Source organism: Triticum dicoccoides, chromosome 2A (assembly GCF_002162155.2).
Source record: "Triticum dicoccoides isolate Atlit2015 ecotype Zavitan chromosome 2A, WEW_v2.0, whole genome shotgun sequence".
In the NCBI taxonomy this organism is placed as follows: domain Eukaryota; kingdom Viridiplantae; phylum Streptophyta; class Magnoliopsida; order Poales; family Poaceae; genus Triticum; species Triticum dicoccoides.
The window spans coordinates 353546141-353559690 of NC_041382.1; positions in this window are offsets into that span (position 1 = coordinate 353546141).

Below are 13550 nucleotides of genomic sequence, written 5' to 3' on the forward strand. Positions count from 1 at the left end.
CAAACGTGTACCCGCTCTTCGACGTCAAGCCTACCTCCATTGTCGTTCCCAACATGCGACGGCCCACGCCTCGCCGTCTTCGTTTGCTCTCCAACCACCCTCAAGCATATCGATGCAGTAACCCTCGCCTCTTCTGTAGTCCGGCCAGGTTTGCATTAACAAGCCTATTAGTTACTGCTCTCCATCGCGGTGAGGCATATTTCCTCGCAATCCCTCTTCCCATTTCATTCCGTATGTTCCCAAATTGGCTATAAAATAACGGAGAGTGTATATATGTTCATTATCTACCTTCCTTACTACATATAAGTTGTATTTGTTCCAATAAGTTATTGTTTGTTTACAGATCGCAGGCGCCCGAGTCACACAAACTTAACAAATTAGTCGTACATTTTCTAAATTTTTGCATGGCATGTTTAGAAAGCTTGATACGGAGTTGTTAGTTTTATGCTTATCCTCCTTTCTTGAGTTTCGCATGTGTTCTCTGTAGATGCCGAGTAGCAGCGACATCACTCATGCTTCAGGCGATGAATCTTCATCTGATTCGGACAACTCTAGGTCTTCAGCAGATTGTGAGGGATCAAGTAATCTTGAACATGATAGAGTTGCAGCAATTACTCTTCTGGTCAGGACACGAAGGAACGCTCCAAGGAAGCCCACACACCAGCCTAAAGGTGTATATGAAGTAAAGGAGATTGATTTAAAGTCTCGGGCTCCAACTAAACCAGATAAAGCATGCACGAGGTTCAGGAGTGTGTGTGGATTTGTTGGCAGCGCAAGGCTCGACATTAATCTGCCGGGGTTTCGGAAGGCTGACACAGAAACACGGTGAAGGATAGTCCGGGAGATCATGGATCACTTCAACATTCCAGGGCAGTGGAGAATGCTTGTGGAACACGCTGCATTGAAGAAGGCTAGGGATGCTTGGAGAAACTGGAAGCACGTGTTGTATAAGAAGTACTTGAGTGAAGGCAAGGACCCCATCCCCGCATACCCCCAAATTACAAAGGCAGACTTGGCAGAATTCAAAAGGGTCAGGGCAACTAAAGAGTTTGATGAGAAGAGTCTCAAGCAATCAAAACTTCAGAAGAAGAACATACACCCCCATCGTATGGGTGTGGCAGGATACTACGACATGAAACTGATATGGGACCGGGAGGACAAAGAAGCAATAGCAGCGGGTGGGAATCCGGCCTTTAGTGAAATTAGGTGCCAACGTGCCAGAGACTACTTGCGGGCACATGTAGAGAGGCATGATGACGGAACTTATTACTTTCAAAACTCACGTGACGCCGAACTGTATCATGTGATGTTAGAGGCTTCCAAGATCCCTTGAAGGTTCTACATGAACTCAGGGCCATGTGACATTCTATCCGTTGCCCTGAAAAAAAAGAGCCCCCTGGCCGTGCAAGGGGTATAGGTGTTAATGTCCCATACAAGAGGGTTGTCACACTCATCAAAGAAGAGATGCTCAGCATGAAAAAAGTGTGGAGTGAAATTAAGCAGAATGCATTGTATGAAAGGTTGAGGAAGGAGATTTATCCGGCAGTTCGAAAGGATGTTGAGGAGTCAATGATGATGCATAAGAGTCTAATACATGACATATAGCCAGCAGATGGGCGGGAGGCGGGCATGGAGGATGCTGCTTATTGCATGACAACACTTCACAAGAGTAGCTGTGCATCAGCTGATCCCAGCAACACTAAGTCCGCAACTGCTCGTGATGATGCTATATCTAATCTATCTGGAGTGAAAGACAGACTGAAGGGCGTGCTACACATTAGGAAGGTACATTAAAACATGCAACAGCTTGGGTTTGCCACCCTTCTTGGAAGATGGCCTCTTGTTGGACAATGTGTCATTGAAGCCGGGCTGTGTGAAGTGCTACGTGACTGAAGTAAAGGCCATGTCATCCTCCACCCCAAGGTAGCCAGTGGCAAGGCCTACAACTGCTGAAGACGCACCACCGGTTCAGATGCCGGCCGCTGAAGCAGCGAGGGGAGACCCAACTGCAACACATGCTCAGCAGACCAACCTGGTGGAACGGACTACTAAGCAGTCTAATGCTTCGGAACCGCCTGCTAAGCAGTCTGTAGGTCCAGAACCGACTTCTCATTAGTTCGTCAGTTCGTAGTCACGTAATCAGCATACCAATGCGTCAACACATCCTGCTTAGCAAACCAACGCGTTGGCACGGCCTCCTCAACACACAGACAAGTTGGCACCACCTGCGCAGAAACCTGACATAGCTTCAACGCATGGTCAGTAGTCCGATGCCTCTACTCCTACAGCCCAGTAGTCCGTCACAGCAGCACTGCCAGCTAATGGTCCAACATAGATAAACCGTCTGCTAAGCAGTCCATTCAAGCTTCACCGTCTTCTCGGCAGTCTACCTTATAAGCAACCAGACGTTCTGCCAGAAATGCTTCAAGTACCAAGAAGGAAGTGGCCAAAAAGGCTACACCCCCGAGGAAGCACAGCGGGGAAGTGAAGAGGAAAGAGAATGATTGCCTCTTACTTAAAGCACTCATCACCTAGAACCAAATTAATAGCAGGTTGTTCGCATAGAGGAGTAATATTATTTCTGATGGCATGGATGATGAAGAAGTACGTTTGTTTCTTGCTAAAAGTAAAGCAGACATACTTGAAGCACGCAATTACGTCCATGGACAGCCATTTCTTTTTGGAGAATACTTCGATGAGTACAGCTCCAGTTGCCGCGAGTTACATGAATATTGCATGGATCAAATATCAGCGGGTCTTCATGGTTTGCTAGTCCACTACAACAGAGATTATTTCTGACACAATGTTGGTTCCATCAATGTGAGTTTCAGGACTTACATCTCTTCTTCAACTTCAACGTGCTCGATGCCACTCTTGTTAGATGTCTGATTTTGTAAGTACTTAACAAACTCTGATCAACTTCTCCATACAAGGCTGTAAATGATAAATAGCTAACTGCATTTTATTACTCTCAAGGGATTGAATGCACAGAGAAGAAAAGGGAGAGTGTGTATTTCATAGATCCTGAATTAGCAAATGGCAAAACAATACATGGTAAGGACCTACGGGACTGGGCCATTAAAACTGTCGTCCGTCTGTTCGAAAACACATCCGATGCAGAATCATTTCTCTGGCCATATCACGAACGGTAAGTCAAGTAAACAACCACGCATACATTGATTGTCTTTCAGATTTCGACATAATTCGTAAGTTCATGGCCTTCTTAATATGTAGCAATCACTGGATATTGGTATTCATTGTTCCAAACAAGAACACATTTTACTACATCAATTCTCAGAGAGTCAACAAACGCTCAGGATCTGACGCATCTTCAGCAATTCATGGATAGGTATTGAATTCTATGATGTTGAAATTAATTTGCATTTGTACCTGGTTCAATGATTGATGTTGTCAAAATTCATCATCATTTGCAGTGTGGTGGCATTGTGGAAAACTAAACCACGGAACCTGTTAAAGAGGGAACTACCTCGGCAGCACGAGATCGTTTCTCCGGGAACACACTGAAATCCGTTATTTTCATAAAATTTATCCAACAGTCTGCATATACCTTTTCTTACGCTAGTCAAATGTTCAAGCTTCTAAATAAACCTCTTTCTATTTTTCCAAAGAAAAAATAATACATCTAACACTAGTTATGTTGTTCCTAATAGGACAAATAAATGACTAATTCTTTACAAAAAATTCAGTGTCCTCAACAAGAAGCAGGGACCAACCTTTGTGGATACTATGTTTGTAGACACATGATCTCCATCTGCAAATTTGATGATAGTTGTGATGATCCTCGCGAATTAGTACCAGTAAGTCTACCTTAATTAATATCTTCTACTCCACTCATATGGCACATTCTGATCTTAAAAATACTACAACTCATCTTAAAACCGAGGACCCTTGAACCGCTCCCGGCTGGTGAATTGATGATGGTTCAGAGATTTATTAGTGACTTCTTCCTGTATCATACATCAATCCCACTGGTGATAATGAAGATTTTAGCATGCCTTCTCCTGAAACATTGAGTAAGAGTTAGCCGCTAAACATATATGCATGGATCCATTGTTTTCCATCTGGTGAGGTCTTCGTATTTTTTACACTATGATTAATTATGTAATGCATATATGTATGGACAAATCATTGGAATTTAGCTACCATATGTTCAATTGCAATTGTTGCAAAATCTGATGAATGTTATTCCTGTGGACACTATTTTTTCAATTGAATATTGTGGCAAATTTGATTTTGTGTGCCGATTCAAAATGGGATATTTTTGTTTATTTGTTCAATTGAATATTGTGGCGAATTTGCTTTTTGCGTGCTGATTCAGAATGTGATATTTTTGTTTATTTGTTCAATTGAATATTGTGGCGAATTTGCTTTTTTGCATGCCGATTCAAAATGGGATATTTTTGTTATAACTTGGCAATTGCTCCGCACACGGTTCAACTAAATGAGTGTGTGTGATCCACATCGGAAATAATACGTCAATCATATTGGAACCGTCGGTGATACACAACAGATCGCAAAAGATTTGGAGTGCTACTGCATGTGCGTAGGGTCTTCGGAACCATTTTTGATATCGCGTTAGCGCACACGAGAACTCGGAGTAAACCGTGCCTAATGTAAAATACAGTCCCAACCGTATTTTTTCCGAAAAGGTGTGGGATCCCAAACGAAAAGCACACATCACTCTTGCGGCAACCCTCGGTGATACCCAACGAATCACAAATGGTCTGCAACACTTGTATGTGTACGAAGGGGCTCCAGAACCGTGTGTGATAGAACATTATCGTAGATGGTAATTGTTGGGAAACGTGTGGGATGGAGTCTTGCATGGCGGACGGGTTACGCAGAAAACTCATGTGCGATGGGGCACAAATCGCACACAGTTCATATGTTGGCCCACGTGCCTTACATACTATTTCCCAAACGGTTCATTACGACAGACCGTATGGTTTCACTGCGACACTAGAAATGTTTAGTCACCGATACCACACATGCGAAAGGATTTAGTGTGTGTTACATCACACACGATTACATTTTGGAAGGCCTCTGGATCATTGCTCCATATCCTTGGCAGTTTTTGGGTCATGTGGGAAGGACACCCTATCGCCCACACTCACTTGGCGACGGTCCCAAATTCCACAGCGGAAAGGGGTTAAATACCATTTGTATAGCACCGATGCGTACCAGTGCATCTTTATAATGTGTATATTGAAAATGATGGAAAGGAAAATTGTGCTCAATTGATAGAAGAAGAATTCAATAAAATGTTTGGCATTAAATCCATGAATGATGAGCCTGATTGCAATGTTGTTAGTATGAGTTATTGGAATATCCTTGATGCTAATGATATGCAAAGCCATAAGCTTGGGGATGCTATGTTTGATGAAGGTGATATTTTTAGTCCCCCAAGTTTTTATGAGAAAATTTATTATGATGATTGCATGCCTCCTATTTATGATGATTACATTGATGAAAGTGGGTTTGTAAGAGTCTAAACTCTAGGTACTAGTGATCCCACAATTTTGGAGGGTGTTGAATCTTTTTACAATATTAATAAAATTGGATTTCGGGCAGCCATGACTTTATTTAATGATGGTTCCACTATTTTGGAATAGGTTTCAGTTGACTATGATAAAAAAGTTTCAATCTATGATGATTATGGTGATGACATGTATGTTATAATGAATAACGATAACCATGAAACGTGTCATCATGATTTTATTTTTCAATTGGATTATGCCAATCAAGTATCACATGATAGTTATATTGTTGAGCTTGCTCTGTAACACCCACGATGCGGATATATCTCCCACGTGTCGGAGCACGACATAGAGGCATAACCGCATTGTAGGCATGTCGCAAGAGGGGTAATCTTTACACATCCCATGTACTGAATAAGAAAGAGGTACAGAGTTGGCTTACAATCGCCACTTCACACAATACATAAATATAGCATTACATCAACCAGATACAATCAAGGTCCGACTACGGAACCAAAATAAAAGAAGACTACCCCTAATGCAAAAGATCCTCGATCGCCCCGACTAGGCTCCGCTAGTGATCAACTAAAACGAAACAACACAATGAACAAGATCTTCATCGAGCTCCTCCTTGAGCTCGGTTGAGTCACCTGCACGGTATCATCAGCACCTGCAAACTGGTTTTGGAAGTAATCTATGGGTCATGGGGACTCAGCAATCTCGCACCCTCGCGATCAAGACTATTTAAGCTTATGGGTAGGTAAAAGGAATGAGGTGGAGCTGCAGCAAGCACTAGCATATATGGTGGCTAACATACGCAAATGAGAGCGAGAAGATAAGGCAAAGCACGGTCGTGAACTAGAAGTGATCAATAAGTGATCCTGAAACTACTTACGTTCAAGCATAACTCCAACACCGTGTTCACTTCCCGGACCCCGCCGAGAAGAGACCATCACGGCTACACACGCGGTTGATGCATTTTAATTAAGTTAAGTTTCAGGTTTTCTACAACCGGACATTAACAAATTCCCATCTGCCCATAACCGCGGGCACGACTTTCGAAAGTTCAAATCCCTGCAGGGGTGTCCCAACTTAGCCCATCACAAGCTCTCACGGTCAACGAAGGATATTCCTTCTCCCAAGACAATCCGATCAGACTCGGAATCCCGGTTACAAGACATCTCGACAACGGTAAAACTAAACCAGCAAAACCGCCCGAATGTGCCGACAAATCCCGATAGGACCTGCACATATCTCGTTCTGAGGGCACACTCAGATGAGACATCCTACGAGTAAAACCAATCCTCAAGTTGCCCCGAGGTGGCCCCGCGGTCTACTCGGTTCGGACCAACACTCAGAGGAGCACTGGCCCAGGGGGGTTTAAAATAAAGATGACCCTTGAGTCTGCAGAACCCAAGGGAAAAAGGGTTAGGTGGCAAATGGTAAAACCAAGGTTGGGCCTTGCTGGAGGAGTTTTATTCAAGGCGAACTGTCAAGGGGTTCCCATTATGACCCAACCGTGTAAGGAACGCAAAATCAAGGAACATAACACTGGTATGACGGAAACTAGGGCGGCAAGAGTGGAACAAAGCACCAGGCATAAGGCCGAGCCTTCCACTCTTTACCAAGTATATAGATGCATTAATTAAATAAGAGATATTGTGATATCCCAAACATAAACATGTTCCTACAAGGAACAAACTCCAATCTTCAGCTGCAACTAGCAACACTATAAGAGGGGCTGAGCAAAGCGGTAACATAGCCAAACAACGGTTTGCTAGGACAAGGTGGGTTAGAGGCTTGGCTTAGCAATATGGGAGGCATGATAAGCAAGTGGTAGGTATCGCGGCATAGGCATAGAAATAGAGCGAGCAACTAGCAAGCAAAGATAGAAGTGATTTCGAGGGTATGGTCATCTTGCCTGAGATCCCACAAGGAAGAAGAACGAGTCCATGAAGAAGACAAACGGACGAAGTTGAACGGATCCTCACAACACGACGTTATCGAAACCAACCCAAAGAAGCAACACCAGAAAGAAGCAAACAACATAGTAAGCAACCACCACATAAACATGGCATGATGCACAAACAATTATGATGCATGCGCGTTTTAATGAAGCATGGCATGGAAAAGTGCAACAAACAAAACTACAAGTTAAGTGGATCTCAATATGCAACGAGTTGCATATTGCCGGAACACCACATTCAAGTTATTTAGTTCGATCTCGTTTATGTACCCAACAATATTAAATGTTGATTAACATGGCAAGAGGTGAATCATAATTAAACTAACTATCTAGTCAAGTTTAAATGAGGCCGGAAACAACAAAAAACAAGTCTGGAAACTCCTCATGTGCAATATTTTAGGTTTGGTACTGTTCTACCCTAAACACAATTTTAGAGTAATTAAACATGCAAAGATGAGTGCATCATGTTAAACTAGGCATTTTTCTACCCCGTTTACATATAAAGTTTATTAAAAAATGAGTTATGGTTAATTAGTTATGAAATAAAGCACTTTAGCATGGCATTTGAGCAAATTTAAACAAACAACATTTTAACCATTTTAAACATAGATGAAAGTTGGAAATTATTAAACTAGACAAAATTCTAAGCATATTTCATATATATAATTTGTTTTAATCCAATGCATGGTTAATGAGTTATTATATGCATGAACTCCAGCGACTTTTCTGTAAAACTGGCAGCCTCTGGAAAAAAGACAAAATCACCAGAGCCTAAAAAAAGACTCTGGGCCGAATCTGGCCGGCCCAAAGTGCACAGGGGGGGTTCTCACCCAGTGGGACTGGCCCAGATCGGGAGGGAGGCTGTAGGAGGGGCGCTGGGCCCTGGCGACTCGAGAAATAGGGTGTGGTCAATGCGCTAGTGAAACAGGGGGTCGAGACGCTCGTCCTCCTCTGCATCTGCTTCGATGCAGAGGACGCCGATGATGCAGGAGGCCGCAGCAGCGGGACTGGCGGCGGCTTGAGGGACTCCGGTGGCGGGGAACTTGAGGCAGCAGCGGGACTCGAGGAGCTCGGCGAGGGGCCGAGGCAGAGGATGCCGTAGCCGCGCGGGTGGAAGCAGGTTCCGGCGGCTTACGCAGGGCTGCGCGGTGGGGCTTGCTCGGTCGGGAACAAGGTGGAGGCGGGGTCAGGCGATGCTCGGGACGGTGGCCTGGTCTCGGGCACGGGCGATCTCTTGTGTGGCTTGAGGCAGAGCACCATGGAACGAGAGGAGGGAGCTCGAGTTCGTCTCGGTCTCGCACGAAAGGAAGCAGACGGTAGCAGAAGGAACGGCGGGCCGCGGTGGATCCCTCGGGGACGGATCCGATCAGGCAGCTGCGGGCAACCGGTGACGTCGGGAAGGCCATGGAGACACGACGATGGCGGCGGTCCATGGCGACGGTGGTGGTCCTGCAAGGACAGGGCATTTTCTGTCCAAGTCAGAGAGAGAGCCTTGAGAGAGAGACGAATAGAGGGAGGAGGAAGAACGAGGGAAGAAAGCGGGGTCGGCCTGGCAGTGGTGGTTCCAATCGCCGGCGGAAGAAGTAGCTCCTGGAGGCGCGGGGTTTGGGGATCGAGGAACAGGAGGGAGCTTGCGGGCTGATTGGAAGAAGAAAGGGGATGGATCCCAAGGGAGATTTTGTGGAGTGCCGTCGGTGGCTGGCTGGGAGGATGGGACAGTTCTCCTCAAAATTAGGGTTCAACTAGTTTATATATAGGCCTGTGGATTAGTTTGGGGCTATCTCGTCCCTCCGATTATAATCGGACGATCCCGAATAAAATAGCTAGGGAGTCCAAATAAGAAAACGGTGAAGTTTTGTAGATTTTTGGGGATGATCCGGACACAACAGTAGCGACAGTATGGGTTGGGTTCGGGACAGCTTTCAGACGCGCGAGGGGGGTCAATGCACCGTGCAAATAGGGTTTGATGGACAAGGTCAAGTGTGTTGTTGGACTGCAAAGAAAAAGGAAACAACCCGGCAACCGTTCCCGGAGGCCGAAAACGTCCGACGTTTGACGAGCTATACTGCCGCTATAGTTAAACGTTGGGGCGTCAGACGGACTCCGAATGCGATGAAACTTGGCAGGTGGCCTACCTACACTATAATAAGACCACATGCCAACTTTCAACCCATTCCGAAAACATTTTCCGGCCACTTATAAAATAATATTTCGGATGTGCCGCGGGCGCGTGCAAGTGTGTCTGGGCTCAGAACGGACAACGGAAGGAACTGGGAGACCGGGACAGATGCTAGTTTTGAAAACATGATGATGCAATGCACATGATGACATGGCAAGATGCAACACTCAAGCGAATGACATGGCAAAGACAACAAATAACTGGAAGACACATGGCGCATCGGACTCAGGGCGTCACAACACTCCACCACTACAAGAGGATCTCGTCCCGAGATCTAGAATGGCACCGGAGGGAAAAACGGAAGAGAAAGAGAAGAGGTAAACGTAAGTTGCTTCTTTGACAAACGAGTGAAACCACAGAACCTTGAGATGTTGAACAGATAGAAAGAAAGAAAGAAACAGAGACGAACGAAGTTGAAAGCACTCCGTTAAGAAAGAGGAAGAGAAAGAACCGATTCGGGTAGTACTCCGGTTGAAAAGAGATGAAAAACTTGATAACATGGAAGAACTTGAGCAAAAAGGCACAACACTCCGGTTAAATGGATAAGAACGAAAAGAACACGATCTTCCCAAAACAAGATGATGGGTCGAAGAGAGCAACATCACAATGCCTCCGGAAGAAATGAGAGAAAGGAATGGGATGAATTGAGGAGAAAACAATATCTTCTACCTCAAGTGGGCTTTAAAAGCATCTTTAGGGGAAGGGTCGAACGGAGTTGTTGGAAAACCAACAATGAAAGGATAAGCTTGATGTGGACTTATGGAAGACATCCCAAAACTATGAGGTGAATTTCCGCCACTAACGGAAACAATAGATTGGATTGATATGAACAAGGAGACGAGAAGCTATTTCGCCGAGAGGATAACTAAAGAGTTTGGGTCGTTTATAAGCACCATAAATAGCAACATTCCTTAGGGAAGGCTTTAGGTGAATATAACCCAAGATAACTCCAACGAAGAGATTGATGGATTTAAAATACCTCATTCTTAACTACACATGAATCATGAAACATGAACTCAAATTATCAAGAATGACATAATACCACCTCCAATGATACGGAAGAAAGAATTGCACTGTGGATTGCAATTTGAAGAATGCTTGAGCTCCTCTGAAAAGAATCTTGATGAACACTTCGAGAAGGAATTAAATCCTTTATGAACCATCATGTAGCGCCTCCATGAAGAACTCCGGTAATAAAGAATGATCAAACGAAAGGAAAGAGAAGTTGAAAACACAAGGTGAAGCCTTGCGGTTATTTAGATGGAGCTTCGCGACGAGATAATGCGGAAAAACTTGGAACTCCGGAAAAGAAAAAGATGAAACAATTGAAATAGAGAATTTGATGAACCTCCGGAATAAGGAATAGAATTTACTCGATGAAACAAGAATAAGAATAACATTATGCTCATCCTTCACCAATAAGATTGATGACAACCAATGGATTTGGCATGCTACTTATTCTCGTAGAAAGGATTAAGATAGATATGGAGCAAACTTAAGACGGTCTTCAATGATCCACCGGTAGGATTGAAAACAACAAATACATTGATATTATAAATGAAGGAAGAAGAATCTTGGAAGAACCACCGTAAGAATTGAAAATGAACGAAGAAAAGAGACGAATCACCAGTAAGAATTTGCAAATGAACGAAGATACATGTGATAAATTAGATGCAAGTGAACAAAGAGATCACGAGCTAATTATAGAATACTTGAATGCTGCACCGGTAAGATTTCAAGAATGAGAGCTGAAAGCTGAGAATGACTAATTCTGAGATGATGGCCTCCGAAGAGTCAGACTGAAACGACTCCTGGATTGCTCCGGAAGGATGAAAAGAATTCTCACAATCGAAAACAATTATGAGAGGATATCAACAAGCTATAATCACGAATCTTGAAGAGAAAGGATCAAGATTTAAGAGAAACTCTTCTTCGCTCTTCAAATGCAGAGAATGACAATGAGAAACATCACCAACAATTGTCAAGGCACTCCGGAAGAATCAAAAGTGAAGAGGTTGTGCCAACAATGAAAAGAATTTGAAAACAATATTGGGGAAAGAAATTTGACTGATGATAACTCATTCTTACGTCAAACTTTGAAAATAATTTGAGAGGCTCCAGAAATAAGAAGAGTCAGGTAAGATCCTAGGAAAAGACCTGTGGGTTAGGGCCCACTCAAAAGAAACACCGTTGAACGATTACTTGAAAAGGAGATAGCACCGGTTGAATTAAATGACTTGAATGAGGTAAGACCTCGATATAGCTTGAACGGATGTAGAGTGGAAACACGAATTTCTGAGATATCTTCAGCACTCTGGAACAAATGAATAGTGAGAGGTGAATGATAAAGAGGTGCACCGGCATGAGAAAACATTTGAAATGAGGAAAAGGATATGATCAACACCAAAGCTTGAACTGGATCCACCGGAGAAGAAAAAGAGTGAAGAGTGAAGAACTTGAAGCTTCATTAGAATCATCCTGAGAATCACCAGATAAAAACATTGACGGAAGAACGAAGAAACTTCACATCCATAAGATGGATACTTGATAAAGAAATCCGAGTCCTTGACGAAACAAGGGTGGGAGGGCGGGAAAAACAAAGGCAACTTAGGAACGGATGAAACAAACACCGTTGAGAAGACTTGAGTTGATCTTGCAGATGTTGAAAATGATCAGATCCACTTGAAGTGGAAAACACACCGGTTGAAAAGGATTGACATGCCAATCTCGATTATCATGAAGGATTAGTATTCACATAGGAACATGAGAACACCGTTTAGGAAAGGTATGGAATCAACACTTGACTTCGAAGCAACTCGAATACCACAACTAAAAACAAAACAAAGGATTGGCTTGCAAAATAAGCCGGAACAAACATATGATAGAGATTTCGTCCAAAGTTTTTGTGGTGGGGCCCACACGGGCTCGATCTTACAACACCATCATGTACAAGGCAGTGCACATGACATACGAAGCGTGCCCGAGTCAGCATAGCCAAGGACTCTTTAAGACACAACGAGACCACTGTAAAACCAACCGTTGATAGGCGGACCACTAGACGCCGAACCCCAATTTCATATCATACATCGGTCAGAAAGATATACTAAGAGCTACTTGAATTCCCACTTATAAACTCCTAAAACTTTCCGGTTATGCAATCAGGTGTTGGGGATACAGGGGAAGCATAATATCTCACCCAAAACTAACAAATCCTACATCCAGCTGTATCCATCCTTCAACACATAACCAAGAAACCTTCGGAAATCATTTACCTCAACCTTCGAAAAGCATCCGTTATATGAATTATGGCAATACTCCTGAACTCCCGGCCCAGTACTGGGTGGCGTCGAGGTTAACTCACCAACAACTGCATAAAAGAGATTTTTGATGTCGGCAAAACTCAGGTATTCCAGAATTGCAACGATGAAATTGTGACGACAACACCTCAGAGCTCAACTCCCCGGGACACTGCCACAACCCCTAAATGTCAGGAGGCACCAAGAACAATGTTCTCGTCACAAAACCATCAGAACGATTCCAAGATACCCGCGTGATCCTAAATTTTTTTTAGTGAAATTTGGGAAGAGAAGAGTCAAAACTCTACGTCAGGAGGCCTCACCAGAGCGATGAAGGGACTGAGGAGTAAAAAGAATCCTACTCTCCGATATATATAATCCTAAAAGACTCAAAACATTTTTCTAGACTCAACAACGCCAGAGATTCGATCAAGCAGGGGGCTCCTAAGCCGGGGAAGGCTCTGATACCAACTTGTAACACCCACGATGCGGCTATATCTCCCACGTGTCGGAGCAAGACTTAGAGTCATAACCGCATTGTAGGCATGTCGCAAGAGGGGTAATCTTTACACATCCCATGTACTGAATAAGAAAGAGGTACAGAGTTGGCT